The sequence below is a fragment of the Vombatus ursinus genome, unplaced genomic scaffold, assembly GCF_900497805.2.
Source record: "Vombatus ursinus unplaced genomic scaffold, bare-nosed wombat genome assembly UNPS02014286.1, whole genome shotgun sequence".
NCBI lineage: Eukaryota > Metazoa > Chordata > Mammalia > Diprotodontia > Vombatidae > Vombatus > Vombatus ursinus.
This window is the reverse complement of record NW_020954064.1, coordinates 85811-96165: the sequence shown is the minus strand read 5'-3', so window position 1 is coordinate 96165 and position 10355 is coordinate 85811. Positions and strand designations below refer to the sequence as shown.

Genomic DNA, 10355 nt, shown 5'->3' with positions numbered 1-10355 from the left:
ACAATGTTTTCTATTTAAAGATATATTATGATATAAAAAGTCCCTCTTTACCTTTTTCTTTATGTAGTATTTTCAGAATAAGTATTTGCTTTATTTCGTTTGTTTTTTTAGGCAATTGGGGTTAAATGACTTGCCCAGGGTCACACAGCTAGTAAGTGTCAAGTGTTTGGTCCGAGGTCAGATTTGAACTCAGGTCCTCCTGACTTCGGGGCTGGTGCTCTATCCACTGTGCCATCTAGCTGCCCCTTGCTTTATTTTGTTAAAAGGTTATTTTATGTGGTGATATATTTTTTAAAATTTTAATATTTTAAATTTAATGCCATTTTTTCCCAATGGACTATTCTTGTATGTCTAATATAAATTCATATTGCATAGGAGGAATGATATCTTGGAGGAATCACTGTAGATACCTGACAGGAGTTTATTTAAAATTTTTGAACACATGTTTATTAATCATATTAAAAGATACCTCCTGCATTTTATCCTTCTCTATTTTAGGTATTGGGCTACATTTGCCCCATAAAATGTATCTGGTAATACCCTTTGTATAGTTCCTCATCCATAAAATGAGATGGAGAGACTTCTGGAAGCCAAGATGGCAGAGTAAACAGTAAATCACAGTAGCTCTCCCACAGTCACCTCCAAAAGACCAACCAACCATAAAATAGCACCCCAGAATAAATCCTGTTACAGTGGAACCAGCAGAAAGACAGAATGGAGTGGTCTTTTAGCCCAGGAGATTTGGAGGATTGCTAAGAAAGGTCCATCTCATTCAGGTAAAAGGAGAGGGCATTCCAGGATAAGAAGTGTCTCAGCAAGCGAGCAGCAAGCCGCACCTCAGCAAACCAGTGGGATATTCTGAGCCCCAGTGTGGTGGAGCAGACAAACACCAACACTAGGACCTTAGTATAGCCAGGGGAAATGACAGACTCCAGCTCTGAGAATCACCATGTGCTTTGGCATAGGCCTGGGCAGGCAGGTGTCCTACTGTGGCCAAACCTCCAAGTGCTTCAGCGTTGCCCTGGGTTGGCAGTCCTATGGAACTGGACCTTCATATGCATCAGCACAGCCCAGAGCAAATAGGCATCCTCCAGTGGCCAGACTTCCATGTGCTTCAGTGTAACCCCAGGGAAATGCAGAAAAACCATACCACACAACAGCTCATGCCAGACACCACTATGTAGTACCCCAGCTCAACACCAGGTGATCTGCCAGTTCCATGGCTTCCAGCACCAGCCAACCCCCACCCTACCCCATTGCACAGCACCAGACAAAAGGGCCTAAGGGCAAGATCAGTGCAGCACCAGGTAAATAGCCAGGGCTTGCAGCCACTAGAACAAGAAGCCACAGACAGAGCTCCTTCCACCCTGAGAGCAGAGCTCAAGTTTAAAAAAAAGGAAAAACTCCAAAAACAAAAGGGGGAGGGTATGAGCAAAAAACAACAACAAAAAAAAGCATCTGACCGTGGAAAGTTATTATGTTGACAGGGAAGACCAAGACATAAACTCAGAAGAGGATAACAATGTCAAAACACCTATGGGCAAAAGCCCAAAAAAATGGGAAGTCATCTCAAGCCCAGAAAGAACTCATGGAAGAGCTTAAAAGGGAGCTTAAAAATCATATAAGAGAGGTAGAAGAAAAATGGGGAAAAGAAATGAGAATAATGCAAGAGAATTGTGAGAAAAAGACTCAACAGCTTGAAAAACTGCTTAAAAAGTAGAACTGACCAAGAGGAAAAGGAGATACAAAAATCCACTGAAGAAAACAACTCCTTAAAGAGTACAATTTGGCCAAATGGAAAAGAAAGTACAAAAGCAAATTGGAGAAAAAAAAACAATTTAAAAGTTAGAATTGGGCAAGTGGAAGTTAACAACTCTATGAGACATCATGAATCAATTAAACAAATTCAAAAGAATAAAAAAAATGGAATTAAATGTGTAATACCTCATGAGAAAAACAACTGACCTGCAAAATGGATCCAGGAGAGACAATATCAGAATCATTGGACTAACTGAAAGCCATATTCAAAAGAAGGACCTGGGCAGCATCTTTCAAGAAATTATCAAGGAAAACTTCCTTGATGTTCCGAAACCAGAGGGCAAAATAGGCATTGAAAAAATCCACTGATCACCTCAGGGAAGAGATCTCAAAATAAAAACCCCAAAGAATATTATAGCCAAATTTCAGAATATCAATTCAAGGAAAAAATACTGCAAGTGGCCAGAAAGAAACAATTTGGATACCAGGGAGTCACAATCAGGATGACACAGGACTTAGCACCTGCAACATTAAAAGATCAGAGGTCGAGAAACATGATATTCCAGAGGGCTAAGGAGCTAGGACGACAACCAAGAATTACTAACCTGACAAAATTAAGCATAATATATCAAGGGGAAAAAATGGTCTTTCAATGAAATAAGATTTCAAGCCTTCATAAGGAGAAGACCAGAAGCAAATTAAAAATTTGACCTCAATCAAAATTGAAATATCAAAAACCCGAGAGAAGCATAAACAGATAAAAAGGGAAAAGAAAACAGAAGGGATTCAATAGATCTGAACTGTTTACATCTCTACACGAGATGATTATACTTGTAACTCTTAAAAATTGTTTCACTAACAGTACAAATAGAAGGAGTAAACATAAACAGAGGGTATGGGTATAAGGTATATTGGAGGGAATGACTTTTTAAAAAATAAGGAATGAGAAAGAAAAGTAAAATGGGAGCAGAAGAAAGGGAGAGGTAGAATGGGATAAATTATCTCACATGAAGATGGGAGAAAGTCCTATTACAGTGGAGGAGAAGATGGGGGAAGGGTCAGCAATGGGCATTGCTTTAACCTAACTCACATCAGTATTGGCTCAAAGAGGGAATGATGTACACAATCAGATGAATATAGAACTCTATCTTACCTGACAGGGAAGTAGGAGGGGAGGATATTAAATAAACAGTGGGGTGGGGAATGACTGAAGGTAGGGCAGATTAGTGGAAGTGGTATACAGAAGCAAAACATTGGTGATGTGGGAAAGAGTGAAAGGAGAGAGAGGACAAACTGGAGGAAGAATAGGATGCAAGAAAATACACAGGTAATAATCATAATAGTGAATGTGAATGGGATGCATTCTCCCATAAAACAGAAGTGGAAGGCTGCGTGGATCAAAAACCAATATCCTACAATGTGTTGCTTACAAAAAACACACTCGAAGCAGAGAGACACACACAGAGTAATGGAAAACTTGGAAAGACTTCTATGAACAGATGCAAAGTGAAATGAGCAAAACCAGAAAAACACTGTCCTGAGTATTACAACATCATGTAATGATCAACTATGAATGACTCAGCTTTTCTCAGCAACACAATGATACAAAGACTCATGAAGGAAAATGCTATCCAGATCCAGAAAAAGAAATGATGACCTCTGAATGCAGATTGAAGTGTATTTTTTCACTTACTTTATTCTTTCTTGTGATCTTTTTTTTTACTTTTAATCTGTTTCTTCATACACAATCATGATGAATATGGAAATATTTTTACATGATAGTATATGTATAAACTATATCAAACTGCCCACCATTTTCAGAAGAGGGGAGGAGAAAGAGGGAGGGAGAAAAATTGGACTCAGAGTCTTCTAAAAATGAATGCTAAATTTTAATTTATTTGTAATTGGGGGAAAATAAAATACTATTTAAAGCAAAAAATTAAGTAATATCCTTTGTAAATTCTTGAGAATAATGATTGTAGTATTGGTACTAAGTTCATACAATTCTGTTGCTAAACCATCAGAAGCAGGAGTTATCCCCTCCTTGGTGGTTCCTTTACCGTTATTTCAATCTCCTCAGCTGATACTGATTTAAGATCTTTATTTCATCTTCTGATAGTCTATTTAAGACATACACTTTACATTTCACAAGCTCTGTGTAACTGTGTAACTCCTGGCTATGGCTAAAATCTTCAGTCTATCTTGGACTCTAAAATAGATCAAACTGCTCTCAGTTCATCAAATCTATCAAGTTTTAATCTTAAAGGTAAACTTTTGGAACATCTTTCCATTTAGTTTCATCTTTTCTTTTTTCATGTTTCATATATCAAGAATTTCAATATTTATATCACGCAGGCGTTCCTGCAGTATGTCAACTTATTGGTCACCTGAGCAGGTTTTCACATTGGGAATACAGAGGGAATAAAAAATTACTCAATATTTATGTGAGATATAAACTACTTGGTTCACACAAAACTATTTAATGCTTCCACAATTCTGCTATTTATGAAGTATGTTTTAGGGAAAGTACATAGGATTGAAGACCATATTTTAGAATGTTTGCTTTTCATAATTTTTTTTCATTGATTGCCACAGTTGAATAAAATCTTCATGGGCTTACATGGTGAAAAACCAGGGCTGGTTCATTCCCTGATGGGATGTAGGAGTAGGATAACATAAAATTTTATGGTGCTAATATACAAATGAAATGAGGATACTGAGTGGACTATCCCATGTATCGATTGTGTCGACTGACTAGTCACCTTTCTTTCTACCTGCTACTAATTAGTTTTACTCATATATTCCTACCCCAACACCTATTGGAAAGTATTTTTCTCCTAATGTTTCCACAGTAATGACTAAATTTGCCATATCACTCTTATTGACTAATGAATAATCTCTAAGTTATCTTATCATTTTATTAAATGCTGTTATTTAAATAACTCAAAGAAACATCTATTTTCATGTGCTTTCAATTGCATCCCTCTGTATTTCACTCTTGGCCCAATCTCATATACATAAGTTAATGATTGTACAGTTTATTAATAATTCTGGGAAAAAAACAAAAAGAAATATATATGTATGTACATTATATAAGAAACAGACCTTGTGAGAGGAATAGTCTTTAAGGCTGGAGTAATGCATATATACACAATAAAATTAAAGCAACGATGATTAGAAAACATAAAGGAGAGAAGTTTGACATCCTCATTAAGAATAGAAACTAAGGAACCATTGTCATATGTGCACAGTATATTTTCTGATTTAAAAAAACCAATATCATTGTGGAAATTACTTTATTTGAAGAACGTTTGGTTTCGAAAAGAAGAATCATGCACAATAAGAACCCAGAAGATTTGGAATTATGACCTTGCCTTAAAAGAAACACATTTAAAATGTTTTTTTCTAATTTATTATTAATATGTGACCTTCACCTATGAAAAAAATGACAGAAGAAATGGTTTCAATGTCTCATTTCTATTCTGAAAATATAGGATTATCTATAAACTGATGCCTTAGGGCTCATTGTAGGTGGTTTAATATTGGAATGGATTATAGACAAATTAAATTTTTATTTAGTAAACATATGATAGGGAATCAATACTTTCAGCACATTATTTTATCCATATGTGGAGATATGAAGATACTGAAAAAGGCGTTTATCTGATTCAGCTTCTAGAATTCTTTTCCTTCAGACTAGAAGGAGAACTACATTAGGCTGAGCTCAAGGTGGAATGACTAAATCTGTGCTTTATTAGAAATAGAAAACTATGATCTATATGAGATACAGGGAGATTCTTTTGTTGTTGTTCACAGATGTAGAGGAGTGTTTGCAGTGCCCTGAAGATGAGTACACAAGTAGGCAGAGAGATCAATGCCTCCCCAAGATTGTGACCTTCCTGGCCTATGAAGAACCCCTTGGAATGACCCTGACCTGTACAACTCTCTGTTTCTCTCTTCTCACTGCTCTGGTCCTTGCAGTCTTTGTGAAACACAGAGACACCCCCATAGTCAAAGCTAATAACCACAGTCTCAGCTACACTCTTCTGGTTTTCCCTCAGCCTCCACTTCCTCTGCTCCTTGCTCTTCATTGACAGTCCTAACACTGCCACTTGCCTCCTACAACAAACCACATTTGCTGTTGTGTTCACAGTGACCATTGCCTCTATCTTGGCCAAAACCATCACTGTGGTTCTTGCTTTTAGGGCCACAAAGCCAGGAAGCAAGCTCAGGAGGTGGCTGGGCTCCACAACATCTTATTCTCTCATTTTGATCTGTACTCTAATCCAAATGTGTCTCTGTGGAATCTGGCTTGGGACATATCCCCCATTCCTAGAGATGGACGTACATGCTGAGCCTGGTTCCTTTATCATTCAGTGTAATGAGGGCTCCATCATTCCCTTCTACTGTGTCCTGGGCTACATGGGCTTCCTGGCCTCGGGGAGCTTCACAGTGGCTTTCTTGGCCAGGAATCTGCCAGACACTTTCAATGAAGCCAAGTTCCTGACATTCAGCATGCTTGTATTCTGCAGTGTCAGGATATCCTTCCTGCCCACATATCAGAGCACCAAAGGCAAGGCCATGGTGGCCATGGAAATCTTCTCCATCTTGACTTCCAGTGCTGGGATTCTCACTTGCATCTTTGCTCCCAAGTGCTATGTGATCCTTCTGAGAACAGAAAGAAATATGCTGGAGATACTGAAAATCAAAGTTAATCTCTGAGAAGTCAGGTGTTTTTAAGCTCTTCCTTACTAATAATACCAAGGTAGCTCCTGGTATAGTATTAATAAATTATTTTGAATTTATGATTAATTAATGAATTATTATTAATAAAATTATTTTAATTATTAGTAAATTAATTGTTAGTAAAATATTTTAAATGGATCTAGCTTATGTGCCTTCAATTTTCTCTTAAGGTCATCTTTTTGTTTAATTTGAATCTAATAGCATTTTGACTGGAGTCATATTGCCTGATTTCTGAATAGAAGTAGAATTAGATTAGTTGTTGTGTTGAAATATCTTAAATAAAACAGACATTTAGTATATGAATGATGATTTAAAATAATAGTGGGAAAAAACCTATGAATCTAAGGATATGAGTTCCTGGTTTCCAATTCTAACCTTGGATAAGTCCCTCCACCATTCTGAGTCACTGATTTCTAATTTACCAAATTGAAAGTATTATTTTCCCCAGTTTGTCTATCTGTGTTTTATCAGTCATTACATTTATCAAATATTATTGGATGAATTGAACATATCCATTCAAAAAGATTTGTTGAAGCATATAGAAGACTCAATCAACAGCTGCCTGTGATTCAGTCCCCTGAGACCTGCTCCAGGTTTGCTGGGGCCCAATCTGTGCTGGCACATTTTGCACTGGACAGCACTCTTAGACTTGTGCAGCTGACTTTTCTTGTTGACCTTCTAGGTTGTCTTAGGCTGGATATTTGTTTCATTCTGTCATTTTGTGGGTTCTGCTGCTCTAGAATTCGTTTAGAGTCATTTTTACAGGTATTTGGAGGGATATGGGGTAGAACTCAAGCAAGTCTCTCCTTTTATTCCACCATCTTGGCTCCACTCCCCTGTTTTTTTAAAGGACTTTCAGTCCTGAGACAAGAGGAGAAGATCCAGAGTGATAGCACATGATAGTAGTAATACTTTAAGGGCAGCTTTCTTCCAGAAAAGTTAATTTAAAGAATAAGTAAAAAAAAAATCCAAATACAAGGTGGACAAAAAGTCAAGTACTGGTCACTAGGTAATTCTGAGATATAATGTATCTGAAGCTAATGTAACTAATTCAGCACTCCAGACAGTCTCAGCCTCCCTCTGCTCTCACAGTGCATTCACAAGTATGCCAGGAGCCTACAACCCCTTTGGCTACTACAAATCTAGAAACCTTGGAGCTCAGTTCTCTGAAATTTCTTTTGCAGGGCCTGAGTGTGTGGTGACAAAATCAAGAATACCCAGGGAATCAATGAAAAAAATGTGAGAGTAGGAGGTTTTGTAACAGCAGATTAGAAACTGTATGACAAAGTGGTACCGGCTAAGAAATAAAGTAGTGGATCAGCGGAATGGATTAAGTATACAATACACCGTGATAAATGATCATAGTAATTCAGAGTTTGATAAACCCAAAAATCCAAGTTTTTCAGGTAAAAACTCACCATTTTACAAAAATTGTTGACAAAACTGCAAAACAGTTTGACAGAAATGAAGTATAGACCAACATTGCACATTGAATACTAAGATAAGGTTGAAAAAGATAAATGATTTAGACATAAAGGGTGATATCATACATAAATTGGAGGAGCATTGAAAAATGGATGTATCAAATCTATACATAAGGGAAAAGTTCATGACCAACAAGAGATAGAAAAGATCAGAGGAAGTAATATGAATAACTTTGCATGAAATCAAAAATGTTTTAGGCAAACAAAACTAATGTAGCCAAAATTAAAGAGAAAGCAGGAAAGAAAATTTTTCTTTTTATAACAAATGTCTTTTATAAACATCCCACTTCACAAATACATAGGGAACTGAGCCAAATTTAGAAAAAATACAAGCTATTCCTCAATTTATAAATTGTCTAAGGTTATGAACAGGCTATTTTCAGAAGAAGAAATTAAAAAATGCTCTAAATCACTATGAATTCGAGAAATACATGTTAAAAGAACTCTGAGATACCACTTCACAGCTATCAGATTGGCAAAGATGACAGAAAAGGAAAATGACAAATGCTTGATGGAATGTGGAAAAGTTAGGAAATGAACACACTATTCATTGGGCAACTAGTTGGCACAGTGTATAGATTGCTGGCCCCAGATTCAGGAAAAATCATCTTTGTGAGGGCAAATACCATCTCACACATACCAAAGAAGGGAACCTAGTACTACAGGGGCTTCTTCTCCTTGTTTCTGATATTGAGGAACAAATTGACAAGGCATTCCTCAAATGTTCTCCTATCTAGAGTGGTGCAGGACCAAAGTGTTTTTATTTTTGTTTTTTCCTGATTGATGAAATAGTCACTCATATTTCTGACTGACTGGTTTGTTGATAGAATTGCGTTTTATTTAGCCTCACAGTTTCGATTAAACAAAGACGTAGGTTTGAATATGTCTAGAAATCTAGAAGCAATAAATTAATTATTTTTTAAGGTACAGTGCAGCAAGCCAAGAAATAGAGACTATCCATATACACCGTATATGGCTTTATAAACAGAGATTCATCCATACAGACAAATTTTTAAAAAAATTTACCCAGTACCAGGGTGACGGAGATACATTAGGGAGGAAATACACTCAAAGGTAGGGTTCAGGTGGCAAAACTACGTTTGGCTTCTGAATTTGGCACTACTGAAACTTAGAGTGCTCCAAAGAACACAGCTCTCTTCTGAGCTAGGGCATTAGAACCAGACACCCTGAATGAAGATCTTGGCACTGTTGGCTTCAGTCTGCTTTCAGACTAGGCGTAGGTCTGTAAAACACCTAATCTGGTTGTAACCAAACAAAATTATTCACTTCATTCTAACTTTTGGACTAGCATTAGACCTCATCATTTCATTTCTCAACTGTAGCTCCTGGTTTAATATCAGAAAGATCAACTTACATTGGACCTGTGCAAGCCTTCCAGAAACCCAGGGCCATGCAAGTGGTTTAATGGCAGTTCATTACATTACTAAAGTGGAGTCCAACTTTTTCCTGAAGCAAGGTAGGGGTTAGGAACACTAAGGGAGACTGGACTTTGGCCCACAGGGAAGGGAACTGCTGCCAGGCTTGCCCTTTGGCCAGCCCACAGAGCAAAACTGTGGAGGCATGCCTAATTCCTTTGGTAAGAAAGAGAAATACCCCCCAAATGTGAAACTGGTGAGGAGAAAAGGAAACCACACCAAGCTCCTGAAAGTGCAGACTTCATAAAGAGGACCCTACTGCACTACACTATACTTATTAAATGTGAATATAAACCGCATTAAAGTAGAGGAAAGCAACAGGGGGAGAGGAAACCGAGAGTCAAAAAGCAAACTCAAGGAGAGAGAGCCTCGATTTCACCTTCACCAATGTCACAACCTTTTTCTTTCCCATACCATACACACAGTAAGATGGTCAGAGGCCAGATAAAGACATTGCCTCTGATCAGGGCACTACTTGCTTTGCTTGGTTTGCTGAAAAACCCATCTTTGGGAGGGGAGACCAACAGAAGGAAAAATGACCCAACATCCCCAACATTCATTTCAGAGACAGATCATTGTCTTTACCAGAGAAATTCAGCTGATAAATTAAAGGTTTTATTAATGTGCAGTGCAGCAAGCAGAGAAATGGGGACTATCCATGCACACCTTCTATGGTATTATAAAAGTCAGAGATTCATGCCCACAGAAGAAAAAAACTCACCCAGTACAAGGATGAGGGAGATACACCAGGGAGGAAATAACTCAACTTTAGGGTTCAGGTGGCAAACAATACTCCCTAAGACTGGGCTTGATTCACAACCAGTTATTTGTGTCAAATATAGGAGGAAATATTCCTTATTAGGCCCATATGTGAAGAAGTTCTCAAGGTCACTTATCAACGCTAGGTTTGGGTGAGGTTTGGGTAGGGGGA

General features: G+C 37.6%; 1 pseudogene; it reads left to right on the top strand.

Annotated features, from left to right (window-relative positions):
* LOC114042178 overlaps positions 1-6480 on the top strand; it is a 26603-nt pseudogene extending 20123 nt beyond the window's left edge.
* The last annotated feature ends 3875 nt before the right edge of the window (positions 6481-10355 follow it).